Source organism: Rhinopithecus bieti, unplaced genomic scaffold, assembly GCF_001698545.2.
Source record: "Rhinopithecus bieti isolate Rb0 unplaced genomic scaffold, ASM169854v2 scaffold_10354, whole genome shotgun sequence".
Taxonomy (NCBI): Eukaryota; Metazoa; Chordata; class Mammalia; order Primates; family Cercopithecidae; genus Rhinopithecus; species Rhinopithecus bieti.
The window spans coordinates 190,292-196,812 of NW_016806491.1; the positions used below are offsets into that span (position 1 = coordinate 190,292).

General features: G+C 41.0%; 1 protein-coding gene across 3 annotated transcripts in view; it reads left to right on the forward strand.

The window, feature by feature from the left end:
- Window positions 1-6,521, forward strand: part of BACH2 (BACH transcriptional regulator 2) — a 385,872-nt gene that overhangs the window by 99,333 nt on the left and 280,018 nt on the right. For 2 of the 3 annotated variants that reach the window (XM_017876778.1, XM_017876779.1), the window contains exon 2: window positions 364-476. The gene's annotated coding sequence lies outside the window, so the exon portion shown is untranslated. The remainder of the gene's footprint in view (window positions 1-363; window positions 477-6,521) is intronic. The other variant, XM_017876780.1, reaches the window with a different exon arrangement.

Here is a 6,521-nt window from a genome sequence, read left to right on the forward strand (position 1 = left end):
AAAAAAAAAAAAAAAAAAAAAGAATAAATAGCATGAATAAAATATGGTGGACTATTTTCTGTTTGGGGGGAATTGAACTGTTTAGTTCATTTGGCCCGTGGAAAGCTGACCTCCTGAATTCCCTTATGGTACACTGCCCTCCTAGGAAATATGTGGAAGTTCTAGCTGTTGAGTCCTGGCAGCCCCCATTTGCACTAGCTGCTTTTCAAGTGCTCAGTAATAGCCACATCTGACTAGTGGCTACCATGTTGGACAGTGCAGACTTGGATCATTGCCATCATGGCAGCAAGGCACTGGACATGGCAGTGCTCTGTGCCTTCCTGGGCACCAGCTGATGGATTTCTTCTTTGTTTATATTCACAGTGCAGCTGTCTGCTTCAGAAAGTGAGGGCTCCAGGAATGAGGAGAATCTTCAAGAGCTGCCTCGCATTGTGACATGTCTGATCCCTTGCTCCCATCCCTGCAGCATGAACAAGGTAAGAGGTACTTTGAGGAATCAGCACTTGTATTTCCTTTATGGTACCATGATTTTCTGGAATGCATATGTCTTTCCACAATGTGAAGAGGTTGCTTCTCCTGCCAGAAGCGTTTCAGAGTTGAAGAGTCATGTGATCCCCCACAAGCTGGGTCACAGGTGCTAGTGGCTACTCTGACTGCATAGTCCTCTGGAGGTGTCATTTATACTTGCCAGGGGCCTCTGAGTGGCTGAAATACTGGGTTTTAGCATAACTGCCTTGGCATGAATATTGGAATATTGAGACTCTGAGGCTAGATTTCCTGGGACTAAATATCACTTTTTCCAGATGCTAGTGTCAGTGACCCTAGGCAAGTGGCCTGACTTCTTGGTTCCTCAATTTCCCCATCTGTAAAATGCTGATAATAATAATACCTACCTGATAGGATTATTGTAAGGATGAAATGAGTTACTACATGTACCAGTGCTTAATATAGTGCCTGTCCACATTACAAGCACTTGATACATATTTACTGCTGTTGTTTTTATGTTGGGGACACTATTATCCCTTAGACATAGTTGCAAGAGAGTGTAGGGTGCATCTTTTCCATTTTTATTTATTCCCTGATTAAATTGGTGAGTGGCGATTTATTACCAGATGGACACTGTGGGAATAAACGAAGAATACAGCTTGAGACATGCCTTCAGCATGTGCAGACTATCTTGGGGCAGCATAGTGAGTGTGTTCTAACAAGGTATGTACCAGAAGCTCTGGAGGCGCAGAAAAAGGAACATCCAACTCCGGGGAATCTGGGAAGGACAATGTAGAGGAGGTGACGTTTGAGTAGGATCCTGGATGAGAAATGGTAATTTCCTGGACAGGGAAGGTAGGGCAAGGCATTCCAGGTAGAGGAATGTGTTTAAGCACAAAAGCATATGAGAAAGCCTGGTGTGCTCAGAGACCAGCAAAGAGTTTGGTATGACTGGAGCAGGGTTTCTCAGCCTTGACACTTGATATTTGGACCAGGTAACTCTTTGAAGTGAGGGACTGTCTTCTGCATTTTAGGATTTTTTGTAGCATCCCCTTCCCTTCACTCTAATTGTGACAACCAAAAATGTCCTCAGATTATTGCCCAATGTCCCATACAGGGACAGAATTACCCCTTGGTTGAAAACTACTGCGCTAGTGGAAGGTGGTCAGATATAAGCCCAGAGAAGGAGGCAAGGGCCAGATCCTATGAGCCACTAAAGGATTTAAAATGGGAGAGATTTTTCCGAAGGCCTACGAAAACAGGTGTGTTATTGTGGGCCTATTATATGGATTGTGGTAGAGTTGGACAGCACTGTTTAATGATTTGGTTGTCAAAAGAGCATATGGAATCTCTAGACTTTAGAAATTCCATTTACCTTGTTGAAATTCTTCTACTAAAGGACCCTCTTCCAGTGGTGACTTTTCTCATGGTCATTTACTCAGCCTTCTCATGGGCAGGAAGGGCCCTGGGAAGCTTCAGGGATTGGAGAAAGCTGAAAAAGCCCTCTGTGCACTTACCCTATTTCCCTAGATGCAAGTTTTATGGGAGACACTGGCTGCTTTATCCTATCTGAAGAGACCAGCGAAAAAACAAGCAGTTGTTTCTGAGGAGTTTTCATTTGGCTGAGCTTAGCCAAAGAGAAAGAAACCAGAACTGAGTTTTCCCACTTCAACCCCACCCCAGCTTAAACACTTGGCGTTAAGCCACATTTGAGAAGTGAGCTGTTGGAATACTGGAAAGTAAGCAGGTGTTCTGCCCCAGGGTCATGACTGGAGGTGGGGAGGAGGGGAGATCCATGGCTGCAAACCTCTTTTGGCTCCTAGTATTTGGAGTTTGGTGTATTGAAAAGCTAAGGCAACTTTTTGGAAATCTGTTATCAGCAAATGCAGTTTGCTGTGACAGCTCCGCCCTAAGTTTCTCCAGAGCAACCCAACATCTAATGTCGTGGATTCACTCTCCACACGCAGCTGGGAACCAGACTCCTCAGAAATGTCAAGTCTCAGTAGGTGTGTCTGTTGCTTGGGATATTATGTTCTGCCTGAGTGGCTCAGTACATGCTTTATTTTATATTGCTTTAATTGAAAGTAGTGATTAAGCACGATGTGTCACCTTCATAGGTCAGCATTTTTCTTATGGCTTTCTCGGCATAAGACAAAGAATAGGTCACTCTCTGGGGAGGAAACAGCTCTTCTCAGCATAAATAAAACCAGAGAAACTCCTCCTCAATTATGGTGTTAGTTGGAGTGCTAGAAATATTGTTGTGGGTGTGACTGACATTCTAAGTGGATTTGTTCCTAGAAAGTTGGAGACATTCGAATTGTGCACTCTCCTCTTCCTCAGACACACACTGTAATGCTCTCCTTTCTTCCTAAACCCCAGCTCACTGATGGGGCACTTCAGTTAGGGAAGTGTACGGATGGAGGGTGGCCCTGGTGTTCTAGGGTCCTTGTTACTCCTGTGAAGTGCCAGGGTGATGCTGATTGCAGTTAGCCATTGACAGCTCTCTTTTGAATCCATCGCAGACCATCCCTCTAGAAAATACAGAATCACCAAACCCCATGGCACAAAGGGATTAGCGGTTGGCTGCACTAATTTAACAGGACTACCCTGATACCACATGAGTTACTGTCCACCAGGTAGGGCCTTCATTCCTCACCTTCTTGAGCTCCGATCTGTGCCAGGATCTGAGGAAACACCAGAAAGGGGTGCACTTCTGGCCTTTGGATAGCTAGCATGTTGGTATATCACTGCTGGCTAAAAACAGAAACAGAGGGCATTCCTGCGCATAAGGCCCATCATGAATCTGCTGTCATCCCGGAGGCCAGTCTACAGGAAATATGTCAGTGTACGTGGAATATGATAACAGACTCATGGGTTTGCACAGAGTAGACAGCCTCATATTTATTTATTCACCTTTTAAATTTGTAAACAGGCATTAATGGTTGTAAATTCTGAGCCTTACGTATTAAGGAAATTGTGGGGCACATATTTTCCCAGGGTATGCATTCTCCCAAACCCTCATGCAGACTTGACCATCCTTCCAATGTTCATACATTCTTCGCAGCTTTTTGCAAGAGCTGACTTTCCAATCTTTATGTTGATCAAAAACTTCATAATTGCAATTTAACCTTTTTTTTTTTTTTTTTTTTTTTTTTTTTTTTTTTGAGAGAAAGACAGGGTCTTGCTCTGTCACCCAGGCTGTAGTGCTTAACCTCCCAGACTCAAGCAATCCTCCCACCTCAGCCTCCTGAGTAGCTGGGACGACAGGTGTGTGCCAATACACCTGGCTAATTTTTGAATATTTTGTAGAGATGGGGTTTCACCATGTTACCCCAGGCTTGTCTGGAACTCCTGGACTCAAGCAATCTTCCCACCTTAACCTCCCAAAATGCTGAGATTAAGCCACTTGGTGTAAACCACCACACCTGGCCAAAATTTAACTTTTAAATTCTGTCAAAAGTATTTCTACTACTTTCTTGGTTATTTTCTTGCTAATATGTATAAATATATATTACATATAGTATATTTGCCAGTTTCGGGTTTATTTGTGTTACTGCTGCATTATCATGCTATAGAGAAAAGATTTCAGTGTATCACTTAAAAACCATAGCCAAATGGGAAGCCAATTGAACAGGATTCTGTAGAGGCAAATTGTGCAGGATGATGCACATTCAGTGCATACCGACTACTGCGTACATTCACAGAAAACACACTAGCAAGAAAAGTGTTGTTCTCCCCTTGAAAGATCTTTCCTTCTTAGTAGCAACCTTAGGATTATGATCCTTTACTCGTCTCCCTTGTGGTCGCTGTTTTTTATAAAGGCATGTCACATGCTGTTCTGTGCTTTAAATTTATGAGGACACTCCATCTGATTGAAAATAATTGATTTTCCATTGTTGTACAAAATGACCCTCTCCCTTCCCCATCGTGAAAAGAATCTTCTTGAGAACTGTTTCTTCCTTGTTATGTTCAGATCAAGCCGGATCTGATTTTTATTGCTTTGGACAAATGCCAAAACATCAAAATGAAGTAGAGTAGTGCCTCTTGTCTCTTTCAGTGGGTGGATGCACTGTTTTGCTTAATGATCTGCCTAGCAGAATTTTTTTTCTCTGAATATTTTCCAGTATTCAGCACCACATCCTACTGTCCCAGGTCTGAGGCAGTTTCATGTTTACACGCAGATCAATATCTCTACAGTGAACTAAAAAGTAAAACTGAAATTTAGTTTCTACCTTCATTTGGAGTTTTTCTTACATTGCACCTCCTTCATATGAAGCTGTGAAGTCCAGACTTTATTATCCCTGCCTCGCTCACCCCAAACCTGGCATATACATAGCTCTAGTTGGTAAAACATCAGCTCCAACACATATTTGTCAAGTGGATACTATATGCCATGCACTGTGCTTGCAAGAAATACATTAGTGAATATAACAAAGGTCTTTTCTGTCTAAGACAGCTGCCGTTCTGGCAAAGGTAAGAAGAGTCATCATACCCACTGGTTTAATATTTTAACATAAAACTAATGTCAACACTTTTTTCATTTTAAACTTCTTATACTCAAAGAGCAAGTTAACAGAGCTACTAGAGGTAGCATAAGGAATTGGCAAATAATAAACATAAAAGATCTCTGTCCTCTCCTTTCCAGGACACCCTCAATGGTTTGTTTCATCAAATGTCCAATCTATATTTAATAAGCCTTAACAGTCATTTTTCTGAAGGCATTGGCCAGGTCCTCCTTGTGGCAGACTTTAAAGAGCTATTGCAAGGTTTAAACTAGTGACGTGGAAGAAAATACAACTAAAAATTAAATGATCTTAGAATAAAGAAGGCCTTATTAATTTCTAGTGTCAGAAACTATCAAGGAAGAGAATGTACTTAGCTTTGTAACACTTCAGAACTTCTTTCAATCAAAAGACATTCTGAACTGTTCTAAAAGATAAAAGACAAGCTGGGGCAGTATTTACCCATATATGAGAAAGAGTTATTAAGTGTTCTTACAAATTATATAGATTTATGAGATAAAGGTAATTACACTAATAGAAAATGGGCAAAGAACAGAAAGGTAAGACCAACAAAGAAAGAAATATGATCAATAAAATGGAAGAAAAATGTTCAATCTCAACAGCAATCAAAGGAAATGCAAATTAAAATGATGAGATAGAATTTTTCACCTATACAATTGATGAGGATTTGTAACATTTACCCAGTGAAGTTGGGAATAGGGAACATCAGGCTCTCTCATACACAGTTAGTGAAAGAACACGTTTCTTAAGGGGACTTAAATAAGGTATATCAACTCTTAACAAATTGACACACCTTTTGTCCCAGAATTTGCATTTCTACAACATTAACTCAAAGAGAACCACCATGGATGTGTGCAGAAGTTTAGCTAAGATGTTCATCACAATATTCTTAAAATAGTAATTTTTGAAGGTAATAACCATGGTACAGCCATACAATGAAAATGCCAAGGAGGGATTGAGGAATACTGAGTGACATAAAAAGATGTTCTAAATAAATTGTGAAGAAGATAAGTTATATAACAGTATGTGCAGTCTGATCATATTTCATTTTTTTAAAAAAGGTACAGTATGCACACAGAATAGATTGCTTATACATATCAACATATTATGAGCATTATCTTTATTTTGCTTGTGTGTTCTAGATTTTCTTAAGCAATGTGCATTTCTTTCACACTAAAAATATTTTAAAATAAAATATACTAAGTATCTTTAAAATATGAACTTCACGGTGGGGCACAGTGGCTCACGCCTCTAATCCTAGCACTTTGGGAGGCTGAGGCGGGCAGATCATGAGGTCAGGAGATCGAGACCACAGTGAAACCCTGTCTCTACTAAAAATACAAAAAATTAGCCAGGTGTGGTGGCGGGCGCCTGTAATCCCAGCTGCTCAAGAGGCTGAGGCAGGAGAATGGCATGAACCCGAAAGGCAGAGCTTGCAGTGAGCCGAGATCGTGCTACTGCACTCCAGCCTGGGTGACAGAGCGAGACTCTGTCTCAAAAAAAAAAAAAAAA